Source organism: Curcuma longa, chromosome 17, assembly GCF_044706935.1.
Source record: "Curcuma longa cultivar G26 ecotype Majalengka, Jawa Barat chromosome 17, ITB_CL_G26_1.1, whole genome shotgun sequence".
In the NCBI taxonomy this organism is placed as follows: domain Eukaryota; kingdom Viridiplantae; phylum Streptophyta; class Magnoliopsida; order Zingiberales; family Zingiberaceae; genus Curcuma; species Curcuma longa.
This window is the reverse complement of record NC_133877.1, coordinates 10,963,386-10,983,452: the sequence shown is the minus strand read 5'-3', so window position 1 is coordinate 10,983,452 and position 20,067 is coordinate 10,963,386. Positions and strand designations below refer to the sequence as shown.

Here is a 20,067-nt window from a genome sequence, read left to right as displayed (position 1 = left end):
TTCCATCTACAACAACAATAACCTATTTCATGATTCATTATCTTATTACTTCAACATACAATATGAATTCCATTTGTTATCACAAATTCAACAACACAAAATCCACAGAATCCATCTAATCCATTTACATGAATCACAACAAATATAAAATCACACAACTGAACTAAATACCCTTACTTCCATTCCTATTCAACCGGCTACAACATGAACAAGATTGATTATCAATTCAAATTCACAATCATTCAACATCCAAATGAATTACACAATGGGAACAGAGCAAATTAAACAAGGGGGATTTTTGTTTGATTGAATTAGCTACAGCATAAGAAAGAAATAACAAATAAAATTTAGCTAGGATTAGGGTTAGGGTTTTCCCCAATCGGAACCAAATAGAGACACATAGAGCTTTGGTGGAATTGCGCCAACAGGAGCAAGGACCTCGCCGGAGTTGGAATAATCTAGCGAGGATTGATCGGAGAGCTGAGATTCGGAGCTCCATGTTCTACCCTGACCCTTGCCATCCATGAACAAAAGATCAGAACAAGAAAAAAAAAATGAAATCCTTACCTTGCTTTTCCGGTGGAAGAGGGATGATCGACATTCCGAACAGAACCTTCCTGGGGTTCGAAACCACGTCGGCGAGATCGATTGCTACTTGAAGCTCAAGTGGATGCGGACGGATAGAGAGCTTGCTAGAGAACCATTCACGGTTGGCGTCCCTACTGTGAGGAAGGTCCGTCGTGCACCAGTCATTGGAGAATCACTCACAGCGACTATCCTATGACCGACAAGGATAAAAAAACTCTTGCCTTCGAACCACATCAACGAGAGCTCCTGCGGTTGCGTCGGTGCTCGTCAACTACAACTACTGCAAGGCGGTGCTCCGTGCCTCTCGGGAAGAAGAAGATGATCAAAGAAGGGAAGATGATTGACGGAGAAGGTGGTGGATGGGAAGAAATCGTCAGGAGCTCAGTTGGGAATTGCGAGCGAGAAATTATAGTGCTCACGATTCCCGAAAAAGAGAAAAGCTAAATGAAGCATTTAAGCCTGTGCTGAACCAGCTGGTTTGAATCAAAATTTAAACTGGGCTGAGCCAGGTTAAGTCAAAACTGAACCAGATTCAGACTCAAACTGAACCAGACTCGAACCAGACTTGATTTTCTCCAAATTGGGCTTGTTTGTGGGTTTTTTGAATTGATTTTCTTAATCCAATTTCAATTGAACTTTGCAATTATCCAAAAATTATTGTCTTTATCCTAATTTCTTGCAAAATAACATACTAAAAATTAATACCCATAAATTACCTCAAATTAATAAGAAATAGAATGAAGACCTGAAATTAATCCAAGTTAAAGAAATAGACTCAAAACTCAATTTATGATATAGAAAATGATCAAAATAATACAATATAATCCTAAATTATCTCATCAAAAAGTCACTTATCAGTGTTTCAGGCATGTCATACAAGCTAGATGCTCGGTATTCCAGGCCTATCATAAGGCAAAATCACGAGGTCGGGGCTCGGTGTTCCAGGCCTATCGTAAGGCAAAGTCACGAGCTCAAAGCTCGGTATTCCCGGCCTATCCTAAGGCAAAATCACATGCTCGGGGTTGTAATATCCTAGATCATCATGGAAAATATTTAGCAATATTATATCTCTAACATTGATGAAATGATATAAATTTATCGAAGCCCTTTGTTGGCAAGGTCAACCTGTTGTTAACTTTAGGCTTTAGATTCGCTATTAATGGGAGAGATCATTGGTTTTTGCATTCTATCCGTGACAATGTCCGAGTCTAGAGAGATCAAACCCTAATAAAGGTCTGAGACTAAGAGAGTTTCTGGAAGCACATGAGAGTTTCTAGAGACAGTTCAAGTGAATAAAGATTAAATGAAGCAATACTATAAGGATTAGTAATCTGATGAATGAATTATATGATAAAGAGTGTTAAAGAAAATATCCTGATGATATAGAGAGAGACTTATACTTAATGTTGAGGCTCTACTTCAATAATGGTAGGAATGACTTCTTGTCTGATGACATTTGCTAGAGTGTATATGTCTTGAGTCAACACCATCGTAGTTGCAATGATAGCCAAATCATTTTTTTCTTCTAGAAAATTACACTTCATTTATATCTTGTAGAAAACATTCTCCAACTTATTCATCATATGTGTGGTGTTATTTTGGAGTTATAGAGACCAATCGAAAATCTCCCAAGCTCCCTCTATGAGCTCCTTATTCCCGTTTACAGGAGTACACCATCTGGAACTGCTCAATGCTAAGCTTGCGCGTGATCCACACAACTTGAAAGTATATATACTGGGAAGGTGGGAGGTCGACCTTGATGGCGTTGGCCCCCAACTAAATCAGGAGCCGATCACTACTAGAATTTTGTTAATAGACAACGCGAAAAACGCGTTGTCTTTGTGGGGTAAAAAGCGTTGTAAGATGCCCTGTTGTAAAAGGGGTCCCTCAACGACAACGCTTTTTAAGCGTTGTCTTTGTTAACATCGACAACACCTTCGCAACGCAGAAAAAGCGTTGTAAATATTACAACGTTTTTTGCAACGCTTTAAAAACGTTGTTTTTAATAGGTATGACAACACATTTTGCAACGGTTAAAAAGCGTTGTAATTGTTTTACAAATTGCTTGGGTTTTTGCAACGTTTTTAAAAGCGTTGTCTTTTGATTTTTTTTAGTAGTAAATAAGAATTAATATATTTTGTAAATACAAAACTATTGGCTACAAAATTTACTCAATCAGAGGTACAAAACATACAACTTATATTCACACAAAAACCATTCTTACAGCAAGTTCATAACATATCGATAACATACAACTTATACAAGTTCATAACACAAATTCAATTTACAACTTCCAACATATAAGCTCCATAACAGTCAAAGATGCATAACAAAGGTTTCAAGGCAACAGCAGCAGAAATATCATCACAACAGCAGTAGAAATATCATCACAACAGAATATCCTCCAACAGCAACAGAATATCATCACACCATTAGAAGCACCATGTATCAGCAGCAGAAATATGTAACTAATCTTTACCATTAGAAGCACCCATATCAATTCTTTAACATCCTGTGGAACCTGCTTCCAAGATTTGTAACTAATCTTTACCTTTTCTCGAACAAGGACTCCAATATAACTTTGCATCTGAACAGCAGTATCTCCAATTGGCTGTCCCAGTCCATTGAATTCAACCTTTTTCCTAATTCCTTGAACTCTTAGTCTAGCAAGCTTATCTAAGTGTGTACGTCCTCTAGATGTTCTGGTCATTGAAGTATCTGCAGAATTCATAGTTGTATTACCCTCACAACTCTCCCCAGTGCCAGCAGTGGCAGCAGATTCCACAATTTTTTCTTTTCCTTTTTTCATATTGGCAATCTGTCCTCTTGTTGTTGGATAAGATGCCATATATTCCACAATCTGTCCTCTGTAAGGCCTCTTGGCATGACACCACCTTTTATTTCATCAACCTCAGAGCCAGGCTTGTTCACGTCAAATGAACGGATAACAATCATATTAGGAGGGGAAGTAAAATTTCTTTCAGGAATGGGAATTTTCTTTACTACATACTCGCAGACGACATCAATATTATATTTTAATTGAGCAGATATTGGCACCACAGGAGCCCCATCAGCAATTGTGCCCTGCCATTTTATTCATTACTAACTCTGTTATCAACTATTTTTGAGATTAGAAATGGGAAAAAAGAATATAGCTGTTGTTGTTAAAGGTTAACCTGAATGAACTTCTGGATTGCCTCATGTTGATTGATGGCAGCACTTTCCTGAATAAGATCGATCTTATTTTGTAGAATAATAATATGTTAAAGTCGCATAATTTCAACAGCAGCCAGATGCTCAGATGTTTGGGGCTGTGGGCAACTTTCATTGCCAGCTATAAGAAGCAAAGCTCCATCCATGATTGCAGCACCGTTAAGCATGGTAGCCATAAGAATATCGTGGCCCTATCAAGAAAATACAAAGAATTCCAAAGTCAAAAACAGAAATCTCAAACTTTTGCTTAAGTTCTCAGAAAGGAAAGCAACTCACTGGGCAATCAACAAAGGAAACATGCCTTAAAAGTTTCATCCTTGTGTTCTCAAATCCAGGAACGTCACAAAAAGGACTGTCTTCTTTTCCACTTCCGTAAGCCCTGCATAACCATAAAGAATCAGGAACTGAAGCCATAAGATTTTTTTTTTTTTGAAAAAAACACCATTTTATTTACACTATGAAACATACTTGTAGCACATAGGTCGAGGACATCTATCGTCCTCACATTTGTAAATCTTTGCATTGGCATATCCAAGCTTGATAGTAATATTACGCTCCAATTCATTTTTGAATCGAACAGTCTGGAAACATCAGCCAATCATTAGATAGATTTTCTATTTGGTCATATTCTAAATAAAACAATTTCATGAGATTAGTATTTCAAATTGCAGTTTAATAACAGATTGTTGATTGGGAAAAAAAGATAGTTTTGTTTGGTGGTATCTGCCTCATGTTCTGGGTTGCTACAATGAGTTATTCATCTGATAACAAAATATTCTCACCACTGTCACAAGATTCTGTGTGTTCCCAACTTTTAAAATGACTAAACTTGGGTATAGACACACTCTTGTCTTTTCTAACACGTACAACAACAATATGTTGCTGGCATGCAGCTTCAGATTCTAGATCATGATATCCTGGGCCTCAGTCAGCATAAAGCCAGCAAGAAAATGAAAAGCCATTCTAGAGCATCAAGTGAAAATTGATAATTAAATACAACAAGTGAAGGAAAAAATATTTAAAATGCCAACAGACATAGCAAAAGGAGTTGTCTGGACTCTTCCTAGTAACCATTAGTAAGATGATAAAAAGATGACCTGTTACTGAAAGCAAGAATCATGGAACTGTATTTCATAACATTGTTGTTAAAATATCTTAGTAAAGTCGAATCCAACTTTGAAACAAACATGAAAACCTTGATTCTTAACTACTATAAAAACTTTGCAAAATTATGTTACCAAAATGTTAACTGATACAAACTAAATAAGTACCTGCACACCAGATATTGCTTTCACCACAGTTGACTTTCCATGAGCCACATGACCAATGGTACCTAAAGTTCGATACAAAATTGCAGATCAGTGTTTAAACAAAAGAAATAAAGGATATCTAGGACCAGAATGAACTATATTCCTGTAGTGTACTTTAGAAAATGAAGAACTTACAAAAACTTCTCGTGAATCAAACTATATGTATGCATTTGGTTTGACATAGTTCAGATTTCTGTCTGATGGTTCAATCTCTAAGTTGTTAAGAGAATATTTCTGTGTCATGGAGAGAAAAAGGTTTTTTGCTTCAGGCCAACTAAATCCTTTGAGATATAGAGAAAAAATAAACAACAGAAGCAAGTTGTCTTTGCCCCAACTATTAAGTGTCAGCTTTATGGATCTTATCCTAATTGATAAGACACAAGATTCATGATCATAAAGTTTAGACACTTTAAAGGCATCGTTGAAGTTTAAGAGAAAAACATTGATGGTTAATCTCAACATTGTCAACTATCTTTAGCAGGTGAAATTGTGACAAATAATGTATTAGGAAAAACTTAAACATAAACTCTGTATAATGTAGGTACAAATTTTTTATTTGATTTTCAGTTGGAAATCTCTAGAGTTGAGATTTACAAGGGTGGAAAGATTGGGGAAAGGGGAGGGAGAGAGGTCACCAAATTGTTAATCATGGTTCAGTTTTGTGCATTCCCATGTTGATTCCCTTCTGCCTTCTAGTTAAGTGTAATGAGCCTAAAATCAAAGCCAATAGGAATCAATATGAAGTTAACATTACTCAGAGCATCATCAACCAGAAGGCAATAATTCTAAGGCTTCCCTAATTCACCTAAGGAGATTGTTCTTCGACTAAAAATTTTATTGATAAGAACTACATGATAAGTTAACTACAACGATGGTAGCTACTCAAGGGGTACCAATATGATATTTGTTATAATCACAAAAAGGAGGAGAAAGGAGTTCATATAAATGCCGTTAATTTTTTTAATAAATTACTTGAAAGACAAATAGCAAGAAGTGCAAGCTAGTTTCTCCACACGTATTGTGGAAAATAACAATAAGAAACACGCTCCGCAATTAAAATTTTAAAAACAAAATATTAAGCAGGCATAGGAGTTACCAATGTTAATGGTAGCCTGTCGTGAGATAACTTCTGGCGACAATGGATGAAGTTTTGCAACATCAAGTTTACTCAAGTCCTGCTCCATTAACCCTTTTCGAGACATTTTCGAAGCTACTGATGAAAACTGTCGAAAAGCAACCAGAAAAAACCTATAAGCTTAAAACACGCATTTATTCAAGTCCTACCATTCTCACATAATAAACAAGCAGCAAGGTTAGTTCTTTCCCCTTGTACTGATGCCTTTCCCATCGTCGATTACGAAATCGTACTAAAACTAGAGGCATCCACTGGAAAAGGAATGAGAAAAAGTTGGGGAGCAGAAGTAACAAAACCTTAACAAAGAAAGAGGCGACGGATTCACTGGAGACTGGCGGTGAAGTTGCGGCCGCCTGAGAGATGAATCGGAAGCCAGGGGCGGTGGACGAAGCGGAAGCGGGGACGAATTAGGGCATATTTCCAGATCGAATATTTATAGCAGGTCACGTGTTTCTTTTCTTGGGCGGAAAGGAGAGAGCACGGTGGAGGAGCACGGGCATGGAGGAGCACCGGATGCGGCTTCCGTTCTATCTTCGTCTTCGCCTCTTCACAGCGGCGCGAAGAGGAGCTAGAGGTGCGAAAGGGGCGGGAGAATCGGAGAGGCACGAAAGGGGGGGCGGGAGAAGATTAGCTACTAGCTAGAGGTGCGAGAGGGGGCGGGAGAGGCACGAAAATGCGGCGCGGGGGAGAAGACGAGCTAGAGGTGCGAGAGCGGGAGAGGGACGAAAATGGTGCGGGAGAGAAGAGGGAGGCGTACGCACGAAGGAAATCGCGGACTCGCCCGATAAAAAACCTTGGATATAAACCATCAACGACAACACTAAACGACAATACTTTTAAAAGCGTTGTCTTTGGCAAAAAACCCGCTAAAAGACAACGTTTTCGACAACGCTTTTGTAAAGTGTTGTGGTTGACCCAAAATAAACGCTAATAGACAACGCTTTCTGTACAAACGTTGTCTTTTGATTTCAAAAGACAACGCTTTTGACTAAAAACGTTGTAAATTGAAATACCACAACGCTTTTGCTAAAAACCGTTGTCTTTGGGGCGTTGTCTATTAACAAAATTCTAGTAGTGGATGAACCTTGACTCCCTTAGGGTCCTTGATGCCGTCGTACTTGACGACGCCAAACACCTTGGTCTCATAGTAGATGAGGTACTCAAAGTTGACATAGCAATGGTCGTCGAGATTGATAGAGAAGCTTCCGTTGGAACTCATGGAGAAGGACTTAACCATGTCGGGGAGGAGGCCCGGGGGGAGGTTGTATCGAGGGAGGAGATTGTAGATGGTGGTGTCGTTAGAAGTCGAGGAGTGGTTTTTGATGGTAGCGAGGGAGAGAAGGAGAAGATAGGAGGGGAGGAGGCGGAAGAAGAAGAAGTGAGAAGAAGACAAGGAAGAACAGAAGATCGCTATGGCATCCTGGAGGATGAGTCGAGTCGAGATTTAGGGAGGAAGGTTCAAGGGTCGCTGTGTAGTTGAGTTTGTTTCAGGCATTTCTTCCCATCAGAGACAGCGGCCGAGGGGAACCGGAGAGGGGAGATGAGGAATCAAAGATCGATCGGAGGGGGGGGGGGGGGGGGGCAATAGGGATTTGGATGACGACTGGAGAGGGGAGATGGAGGAGAAAGAGAGAAGAGGAGATTGAAGATATAAGGTTTCATTGGTGAGGGAGAAAAGAAACTTAGGATTTTAATCTAAAGGGGAGATGGATCGCATGCTATTAGAGAAAATTTTCTCGCCGTAGCTTTTCTCTCCGATGGAGTCGTGATTGTCATTAATTCTTCCGGTATTAATCATCGCAACGTCTCGACTAAGATTTCCCACAGACTGTGTTAATTTATTCCAGCCAAAATACCGTGGATGATCAAGCCACCGACCAACGAACCGCTGACTTACACGCTCCTCAAAGATAGTCACCTAGAGAGATGAAGAGACTTGAAAAATACTAATACTCAAAAGGAGAATTAGAATGGCGCCGGGGTGGATCCCGGCAAGTCACTCTAATACTCAAGTTAGGATTTTGTGAGAGGAAGGAGATTAATGACTTGAAAAAATTAGGGTGAAGTATGTACGTACCTGTGCCTATAGGTATGGGTCCACTTTTATAGAGTTGTGAATATCTGTTTAAGATATTATCCCAAAATATCCATTCTAATTTTAGAAAGATTCTGATTGTCCGTATCTTTTGGGAATATTTTTTATTTTTCGGAAGAAACAGTCTTAAACTCCCTTGATTGCGTGGGTCAATCGACTCCTTAAGCTCTAGGATGGGGTCTTGAGGCTAGGATAAGGATGACACGGGATGCCGAGCGAGTGCTGAGGTCGGAGCTCAAGGTCAAGACTCGAGGCCGAGGTGAGGTTGACACGTGACGCTGAGCAAATGCCGAGGCTAGAGCTTGACCCAGAACTCGAGGTCGGAACTCGAGGCTGAGATGAGGTCGGCACATGATATTGAGCAAGTGCTGAGGCTGGAGCTTGACTCGGAGCTTGAGGTCGGGATTCGAGGCTGAGATGAGATCGACACGTGATACCGAGCGAGTGCCAAGGCCGAAGCTTGAGGTCGGGGCTCAATGTTGAGATGAGGTTGGCACGTCATGTCGAACAAATACCGAGGTTGGAGCTCGAGGTCGAGACTCGAGGTCGAGACTCGAGGCCGAGATGAGGTTGATACATGAAGGCAAGTGAGTGTGGATGTTAGACCCTAGACCTTAGAGATAACTACCATTAGGACCTGGGGGTGTTAGTTTCTAATCTTTCTTCATGGTTCTATTTCTCCTTATTTTACAGCTACGTGATGTTCCGACAGCAACCACGTGCTAGTCCAGAGACTCCACCGTATCAACGAATATTCCTACGGACACGTAGTGGCCTAAGAATAAGCAGGTGATTACAAGGTTGTCAGATCTAGTCCCCTCGGATATCCTTTTTTTCTGCATATAAAGTCAAAAGAAAATGACTGTTAAATCTGATCCCCTAATAGGTTTTCTTAATGGTATCATTCTACCTAACATGGAGATGCTTTTAGATGATTATAAAAACCTTAACACGAAGGCTTATTCAAGGTTCCTTTCTCTAAACTCTTCTCTCTTCATATTCTTTTCTAAAATTTCACCTCTGGAGAAGAATCCTAATTTGAGTGTTGAAATGGTTTATCAGGAATTCTCGACACCAGTCTAATCTCCTTTTGAAGTGCATTTCAAGTTCCTATCATCTTCCTCACCAGGCTCTTTCAAGAAATTACATACGTTAAACTGTTCATTGACTAGTGATTTAATTACCCACGATGCTTTACTTGAACATATACCATATTTAATTTTTCTATTATTATTTAGATAACTTATATAAATTAATCTTTTAAATATAATAATAAAATTATCCAAGTGAATTATTCTCTTTCTCTTTATTTCTTCTCTGCTCTTATCGGTAGCATGGCTAGCCCAGTTCACAGTGGCTTCTAGTTGCGATATTGCAATGGTCGCTTGGCTATAGTTCGCAGCCTATCTGCCAGCCCAACCATTGCCTATCCAAGAGCTCACTGCTGGCCCGTATTTACTATAGTTTCTTTTAAATCTACTTACGTATCTATCCTTCCATTTTAAAAAAAACAATCCTTAAATTTCATTAATCACTTTCAAAAAATAGATTTCGTTACCCACTAAAATTTTTTTCTCTTTAAAAATATTTTTGCCCTTGCCAACTCTTGATAAATACTTTTTCTTCTCGTTAATAGGAAAAAAAAGGTCCAATAATTTTAAAACTAAAATTGTAAATAAATTAAATATAAATTTAAATAATTCATTAAATTAAATAAATAAATTTTTAACACATATCTATAATCTACTCGATATATAAACTAATTAAATAAATAAATTGAAATGCAATTTATCAATATTTATAATATGATATTGCAACAATAATTCATCAATAAAAATTTCTATGAGAATTATAAATAAATAAAAAACTCTTAAAATAATAAATAAATTTATAATATCAAACTCAACTAATTAAATAAATTAAAATATATATAATAATTTTAAATAATCAAAAAATAAAAACTTGATAATATTTAAACGAATTAAAATCAAATTAAATTCACACTAAATTCAAATTCTTAAAAACAAAACTTTCAACCATTAATTCATTTTAGTTTCGAATTGAATTATCTCAATTATCTTATCAAATAATTTACATAATACAATTTACGGTCTCACGAAAAACTAAAAATCAAAGATATAAAATAAAGGGAAAATTTTGGACGAAAATAAGAAACAGTAAAAGGTAATTCCACTATTTTTACAGAATTGGATATGGTTGAATCAATTACCAAATGAGTCGAGCCATAAATGTAGGGGTGTTTCTGAACCGCACCGAGCTAAACAGTAAGAGGCTCGAGTTCGAGTTTGGTTCATTTTTTCTGAGCTCGAGTTTGGCTTGAGTTCGATTCAAGCTTTAATTCTTAAGCTCAAGTTCGGCTCGTAATGAAATTAAATAGTTCATGAACGACTCGAGTTCCATTCGAAAATGGTTCGTTTTAAAGTTTATTAAACGAGTTTAGTTCGAATTTGATTCGAAAATAGTTCATTTAAAAGTTAAACGAGCTTAGTTCGAGTTTGATTCATAAATATATAATATTTATAATTCATGTAATATATATATATATAGATATGTACATGTTCGCAAGCTCACGAACCAAATACTATTAAATTCGAGCTTGGTTCGATAATATTTTTGAGCTCGAAATCAGACTCAAATTCGGCTCGTTAACGTAATCGAACGAATTCAAATAATTTTTTTTTAGAATTGAAACTCAAATAGTTCACGAATATCTTGGCTCGTTTACACCCTCTACGTAAATGGCGAATGGAACTTTTGATAACCAATAATTCAGGGTGTTGTTTGTAAATTGCCGGTTCTTCCATGTACTCTTGGATTTGCGTGTCGCCCTTTCTTAAAATGATAACTATTCTCCGTGGGCGTGAGATGCTTCTGGTTTCGGCTGTCGTCCGCGAGAGCAAGAGCGAGAGCGAGGAGAACAGAGGGAGTGGGAGGTTAAAATAAACAAGAAAGAAGAGGAATAGAACCCTAGCTTCTGTCGCCTCGATTGGGACCTCCGAATCTTCGGCTCCTTGTTCTTAGGTATTCCCGAATCGATGGGAGGTCCTTTTTTTTTATTTTTAGCTTCGTCTTTAATGTTTAGGTTGCAGATTTCCTTCGTATTTATAGTGAACTCGCGGATCGTTTGATTCTTCTGCTGCTTCCTGCTCGGTTCTATGGCATATGATGTTTTGACGTGACTTCTAAATCCATGCTTCGATTCGGTTGGTTCTGCCCCTTATTTGGTGGGTCTGTTGTTGGGAAAGTATTTTACTAGGGGAAGAAAATGTTTCCATTAATTTTTACGGGTTCTTCTGGTTTTTTGTTTTATACTTCGTTTATCCTCTAATAGGTTAGATTATTCCTTTCAGATCTCATTCTTGACGTGCGATCTCATTTTAGCGTTTCTTTTTGCTGTTAATGGAATCACTCCTATATTGGATCCTTCAATCTCATTAAAATTTAGGGGTTTTTTATGCTTGAAGATCAAATCAGATTTTTTGGATATTACTTCTTTAAAGTTGTTTTTTCACAGTCAGATTTGTGGAAATATTTTGCTTAAGCAGTCTTATTAGGTTCTGTAAGAACAAGATTTTTATTTATTTACTTTTTTGAGTAATAACTCTGAACGCAAGGCTTATAATTTTAGTCAGGAGACATGCTGATTTTAGCGATATATATTATGTATCCTTCCATTCTTGTTGGATCATAAATAGCTACAGTGTTGTGGTTTGATGAAGAAGTGTTATTCTGTTAAGACTGATAGCATGATTTTGAGTTTAGGTTGGAAGCATGTAGGGTGTGTCATCTTTGCCATTAATTTTGATTCACAAAATAATATGGATCATGGAGAAAGCTTTAACCATGCTTGATTCCTTCTCCTTGCTTTATACTTGCAGTGACATTTCTTTGTAAATGAAGTTGCACTTGTATCTGATTGGGTAATAAATTGATCAGTTGAACCCAAAGTTATTCAATGTAGGGGATTGTAATGGGCTAGAGTAGGATGTCTTTTTTTTCCGATTATTTCCACTGCACCACTAGTTGGGATCATCTAGATGAATCTCATCCTATCATTGAGAATTTGAGATTTATAAAATGTTGTAGAGATAGTAATACTACTATCATTTATTCATTTATTTATGTCTAGTTTTATTTGGTCTCTTGTGCTCTTTCTACCACTTCCAATTTTTGCCTAATTTATTTATCATTTAACTGTTATGTCTAGCCAACCTCACTTAGTGGGATAAAAGTTTGATTGTTGTTGTATTTAACTATTAAGTATGTTAATTAATTGACTTTAATACACCCATCTTAACTTATGTTCTAATGTTTTCTCTGTATCTTCTAAAAAATGCTGATATCTCTTATAATAGTCCTATACATCCATTGTAAGAGTATGTTACTGCCTAATGATGCTCATAATAAGAAGAGGGGATAGTTAAAACATGATGTCATTTTACATTGCATTCTCTTTGTTAAATACATGTTATCACTGAAGCAAAACAAGAAACTACCCATGTTATCACTAAAGCAAAACAAGAAACTACCCATAATCTGTTATAACATTTATACCTCGCCTAGAAATCATCTACCTGGAGCAATAGGAAATTACCTTCACGTGATTAAATAGGAAATACCAAGATTGCTAATAGAGGAAACAAGAATAAAGCGCTACATATAAATATATTGGTAACGACATTACTAATGGTCACATTACTCCTTAGTTCCTCCTTCGCAAGTTGGGGTCCTTAATTCTTCTATCTTGTTCTAAATGGAGAAAGATCGTTCTCCTCTTTGAGGATGTTGTCAAGCCACACCTTATATCCAGATCCACTTTTGAACATGTACTTGATCCCTCTTAGCCCACTTCACAAACTTAGCACACTGCCTCTTTAATATAAGATTGTGTATCACCAGCTGGAGAAGAGGATGAATAGTAAACTCAAATTTTTAATGAATCCATGCATAAATACAAGCTCAAATTCAAGGGTGTAATAAGTGCATGTGTGTAATGATTAGTGTTGAAATCACAATAGAAATAAAATACAAAAGAAAATAGCATACACCAACTAAATATCTAATGTGGTTTAGAGCCTTACTCCTACTCTACAACCTACGAGGATTCTTGCAAATCCATTATCACTACCTACTGCCTTATAAAATGAGTCAATGGGGTAACTTTCTAATAAGTTTGCAACCTCTAAAGATAACACCTTGACCTAAATAATGGTATTTTGCACACTCTCTCTGAGCTTACAACCAAGATTTCTGTTAATGAAGAATTTCACTTTTTTCCTAAAGATGAAATTGAGAGACTAGAAAAGAAAAGGCGTAAACTACCAAGTGCTTGAGATGTTGAAGCCTTTAACCTTGGTTCAAGCTCTCAGATTCCTTTGGGTACTTGATCTTCATGAGTATAGGAGTTTTAGATATTTTTTCGGGAGTTCATAGTGCCTAAAAGATTTCCAAGAGCTTATATTCCCTTGACTCCAACCTTCAATTCATAAGGATGAAAGTAAGATCTTCAGTCAACTGACTTTAGCTTTCGAACGACCCATCATACTATTTAGTCGATTAACATTAAAAACCCAAGAATGTACTATTTAGTTGACTAAAAATGACCATCCAGTCGATTGTGCCACTATTAGTTGAATTGCCTTGAACAAATCATTCTATTTGCATGTTAATTGATTTAAATCCTTATTTTAGTTTATTTAAATATTCTTTTATAAAATCATGAACTTTTGTGTCCAGTTATAGTGACCCCTACAACTTGTAATTTACTGTTTACTTTTTTTTTTTAGTTGCATCAATTTATTTGTTTTGAGATCCTTTGCATTTTGTAGAACATACTCTAATACGATATTGTTCGGTCCCAGCATATTCATCAGCAAGAATCATGCAGGTTAGTTCAAAACTCTTATATGTTCATTTTGTTTCCATTCTGCTGCTGCTGCTGAATCTTTGGCTAGGCTCAAATGTACTCTAGAAAATCACATAATTAAACATATAAAATTTTCTATGGAAACAAAGTTAGTGCTCAATGGGGACATTGTAGAGAACCTGATTACTTTTATTCTCTTTCCATAGAGGGGTAAAGTTACAAAACTATGTGGTCTTGAAATGTCATAGGTCAGTTTAATCAGTGATATACCATTTAGATTATGCATGCCATGGTTGGCAAAATGTAATGCATCTGACGGATTAGAATTTATGCATTGCATTAGATTGTTAGGATCGATCAATCACAATTGAAAAGAAAATTTCAAAAACAAAGAATAAATAAAGAAATTATATTTGTATTATAATTCATAATTGTTCTTGTTATCAATAAGTTTGATATTGATCTCAGATTAATGATAAATGTATTAGCTCTATTACTATTTTCCTTAACATATTATTATTCTTATTATATTTCAGTAGCAATAATCAATATAGATGGACAAATATTTTTATTTAAAAATTAATTTGGTGTGCAATTTAATTTTTTTTAATTATAATGTGATATTTATTTTAAAGACAATTTAGATAAATAAATAATAGAATATTCGAAGATATCAAGTATTTAATTTTAATTTGATAAAATTGATATAATTACTAATATTATTCATTCCAAAATTAGTTAATTAAATAATTTAATTAGTAATATTATTATTATTTCTAATTAATCCAATATTAACCAATGATACAATTATCTTGAATATTAATCAAATATATTTTAGTGGTTCTCATTTAATGATTACAATTAGCAAATAATTAATATATAATTACTGATTACTTAATATACATATAATAGTAACAAATTACTCATTCACATAGCCGGCTTGTTTGGTCCTTAATCTTAATATCTTATGTCTTTCACAATTAACCTCACCTTACACTATCTCATCAAATAACCTTTTATTACTTCCTAATTAAAAACATATTACTCATACAACAGTTGCAGTATATTAATAATTCATTAAGCACTTACGTGCACCCAACCAGCCACCCAGGTTAGCAAATGCTAAAGTGCATTATCAAATAAGTACATTACTTATGCTAGTGCCAATTAGTATATAATTAACATATAATTACTAATTACTCAAGATACATAATAATAGTGACAAATTACTAATTCACATAGTTGGCTCATTAGGTCCTTCATCTTATGCTTTGCATAATTAACCTTTACATTATTTTTATCAAATAAACTATTATTACTACCTAATTTAATACATATACTCATACAATACATGCAGTATGCTAAACATTCATTAGGTACCTTGGTGCAACCAATTAGCGACGCAGGTTAGTACATACAAAAGTTGCATTACCAAATTACTACATTATTTAAGCTAGCATACTAATTAGTTAACTGTAATTTATTACTTTACCCACATGTTTTGTTGCTTCTTCCTGAACTGAAAGAGGGGATGATTTGATCCTTTCAAGCACCAATTGGTGGCAACGACTATGCAGTCCTGCTCAACTTCTCCTCACGTAGTTGCATGGAGCTCAGTTCTGGCTTTGACAAGTCGCATGGTGTCTTTACACAGTGGATCCCATTGATGATGATCCTCATGTCATAGCCGTCTTCCTCTTTGGCATGCTCATCTTTTCCTCGTTACCGAGTCTAGGTCTCATTGACTATGTTGGCTCGATCTTATATCAGTGAAAAATTGGCAGATTTTCACAAATAATTACTGATTATTTTTTATTATCTCTCAATTTCAGTGATTTCATTTGAGAAATTAGCAACTTCCAAAAGTTTAATATACAAATAATTACTTATTCTTCTTGATTATCTCTCAATTTCGGTGATTTCCTTTGAGAAATTAGCAACTTCCAAAGGTTTAATTAATGTTTGACGATCCTCCAGTAATCTCCTAATCAGCACATACCCAAGATGTTTGACAAAATTGGGTTGGCGATTTCAGATACCGTTCCAACCTTTAGCCAATCTGTACCACAGTTAGCTGAGTTTAACAACCATGCCATATTACTGGTTCACTGTTTGACAATTGTCTAGTTTTGTTTTCCTTATCTGGCTGGTGATTGTGCATGCGAGTTGTTATATTTTTTACCTAGCCCAAAGCATATACCTGCTATTTCTTGATCAAGAGGAATAACACCTTTCAATATACTAATCAAGCATAAATTATCAATCATTTGCAGGCATCAAGAGCTAGACTTTTTAAGGAATACAAGGAAGTGCAACGAGAGAAAGGGGTAGACCCGGATATTCAGTTAATATGTGATGATTCAAACATATTTAAGTGGACTGCTCTTATAAAGGTAAAGTGTAATTGAAGCAAGGATACTATTTTATAATCTTTGATTGCCTGACTTTTTCTGCATTAGGGGCCTTCGGAAACACCATATGAAGGTGGTGTTTTTCAGCTTGCATTTGCTATTCCAGAACAATATCCTCTATTACCTCCACAAGTTCGTTTCCTTACCAAAATTTTTCATCCAAATGTCCATTTCAAGGTAGCTTCTTGTTTCCTCAAGTTTTTGTTATTTTTCATTTCAAGATTTTTATGTATTGCTTATCAATTCAGAATAGTGGATTCTAGACATGCTGATATGTTTGGAAAGTGTGTCAGTTAACTCTATAAAATTGTAACATCTCAATGAATGCGTTATTATGGACAAAAATTTTATGGTGAGTTGAACAATGGATTGTAGCTTCACTAGGGATTCCAGAAAGCTTTGGAAATTTGATGGTGAAATAGAAGCCCATTGAGACTGACAATTTGATTACATGATGTGGAGACTTAATGTTGAAAATATCACTAATATTTCATCATGAGGTGCTTGATATATTGATCATTCTTATTCTTAACATTGATTGGTGTGAACCACTTTACATAAAAGCAAGCTCAAGTTATTAGAACCACTGCACTTGTCCATGTGAGGCCAATGATCATGGAGCATTTCAGCTTCAGTAATTGTCATGATGCCCATCATGACTATATATTTGACACAGGATTTGAACTTAGAGATTTGATACCATGTTAACAATAATTGGCTGACCATTTATTCTAAAAAATTGATATTAGGAAATAGACCAATTATATTTAATGGATCATCACATTTGCCCATGTGGGACCAATGAAAGTGGAGTCTTCTAGCTTCAATAAGTTCCCTCTCACCCATCATGATCTAGAGGTATGATTTTGTTTTTACGATAGCTAGAATTCAAAGCTCAAACCCCCTGTTCCAGTACCATATTAACATTGATTGACTAACACTCATTTAAAAGCTTGAGTTATTAGGAAATACCAATTTATATTTATATAATAACCATCTGTTTCAGATTAGGAATAAGAATCAAATTACAATTTTTAAATTCTGGTTTTGAGTTGTTTGGTAATTATTCTATTTTCATTTGTTATCTTTTAATTTGGTAGCCATTCTATGGAATAATTTGTATTAACCACTTTACATAATTATTTTCTAGTTTTTGTTAGTATCAAATCTATGACAGTGTCTTTGTTTTGTTTGATAGTTATTGTAATTGGTGGCTTAAATTATGATGGCGCATTAATTTAATACCAAAGTATTCTTGTGTCATATCAATTTGGTTTCAGAGCATTCTTTTGCTACATCAGAATGTTGTTGTGCTATATCATCACCGCACCTTCCATGTGGAACCGATGGGCATGGAGCCTCTTAGCCTCAACAATTATTAAGGCTTTGTTTTCTATAGGGGATGGGAACTAGTGAAAATAAAAGAAAATAAAAATAAGGAAGAAGAGAAATAAGAGTGATTCCCTTTGATAGTTTAGGAAATATTTTCCATCATTTCTTTGGAGGAGTAATAGGAGCATAAATCATTCCTTTTCATTTTTAAATTCAAAATCTATAAATAAGAAAAGTATTAAATATTAGATGAAAAGATAAATACAAGAAAAAATATATTTTTGTTTTTTTTATGATTAGTTGGATCTGGCTTGTTTGCTCCCACCTAAAACAAAATGAGAGAACATTTCTTTCCTTTCCTTAAATTCTTTCCCAATAAACAGGGAGATTTGGAATATATGTTCTCTACTTTCTCTTCAGTCTTTCTCTACAATGTTGTCGATGTAGGAAAAGCAGACTATCTATTTTGTTTGCCTGAACTTTTTCTATAATTCAGAAATAGATGTACACTCATAATTTGTTGTTCCCATTTTGTTGGTAAAGCTTGCACATGGATTTTCTACATTTTATTATAGTATACATGCTTGTAAGGTAATTATCCATGGATGATTTTGATATGCTTGGTCAGCTTCCTGATAGATGGAGTGCTATTAACACTATTCTTGCTCTTATTTTCCCACATGTTCTATTGATGAATTTATATTTCAATTTCCACCTACTTATTTGATATGCAATTTTCATACTAAAAAACTAAAATTGATCATTATATTTGTTTAAATTGCATATATCTCTATAGAGCTAATAGGTAGAATTGGTCCCTGCTAATGAAAACCTCAAGTTCTAGCTCCTTTATTTGAAAAACAATCCAGGCCCCTCCTAATACATTATACAAAAGTACCACTTTCATTAAAAAAATTTGTTTTTCATGCTATTTGGTAAAGCATTTCTATTAAAATTTTGATTGTTTTGACAATTTATGTTCTTATTTTATGTAACCATATTTTAAGTATGTTTCTTTGCTTTGGTAAATTTGGCATAATTTCGAACAAAGTTTTGTAAAATAACTTTATCTACAAAATTTATTAAGTTTACATTCTTGACAATGTGTCCTTGTAGTGCGTTGGTATCATTTTGGTTAATTTTGGCATGATTTTGATACAAAATGCTCTTTATCAAGCAATTTAGTAAAGTATTTTGATGGTAAGAGGAGGGTTGATGTAGCACCAAGATAAAAAAATGAAGAGAACTCAAAATTTTATTGAACTACGAGATAATATAACAAGAGTGATTGAGATCCTTTTTATAGACCCATGATAGCCTATTAAGTAACCCTTTTCTAAAAAAAAAGTATATAAAAAAGTTTTACGCTTATTAGGATGAAGACAAAATATATAGAATTTAAATTTAGTAGTAATAGACATAGCAAGATAATTGTTAAGATAGTAGATGATGAGTTACCTAAAAACTTTAAGTATCTAAGATCGTTTTTGCAAAAGGAGGGAGAGGTAGATAGAGATATTTTACATAGAATACAAATAAGATGGTTGAAATGGAGTAAAGTGTTAATATTCTTTGTGATTGTAAGTACTTCTAAAGCTTAAGAGGAAGTTTTACAAAATAGTGGTTAGGTTTGCTATGTTATATAGAGTTGAATGTTGGGATATGAATTGAGCACACAAATAGAAGATGAGAGTTATAGAAATGAGGATGATAAAAATGAATATGTGGGCATATGAGTATGAACAGATAGGAAATGAGAACATTAGAGAGAAATTCGGAATTGCATCTATTGAGGAAAAATTTCAACAGACACGTTTAACATAATACGAACATGTACTTAGGCCACTAATAAATACCTGAGTTAGGCAATGTGAGAACATAACAAATTCATATGTTAATCGAGAAGAAGGATACCAAAGAAGACTTGGTTGACAACGATAAAATAGAATAAAATTTATTTAAATATAAGTAAAGATATAATAGGGAATTGAACATAATGGCGTTGGACGATCCATATAGCCGACCCCAATGTAGGAGGTGACAAAAGAGATTCTACTGGTGTGATTGGTGTACAATGCAACAAAGGTAAGGAGAGC

The 20,067-nt window shown here is 35.2% G+C and overlaps 2 pseudogenes; both read right to left on the bottom strand.

The window, feature by feature from the left end:
- Positions 1-2,192: 2,192 nt before the first annotated feature.
- LOC141848371 (uncharacterized) lies at positions 2,193-8,843 on the bottom strand (annotated as a pseudogene).
- Positions 3,394-6,327, bottom strand: LOC141811430 (uncharacterized; annotated as a pseudogene).
- Positions 8,844-20,067: the final 11,224 nt, after the last annotated feature.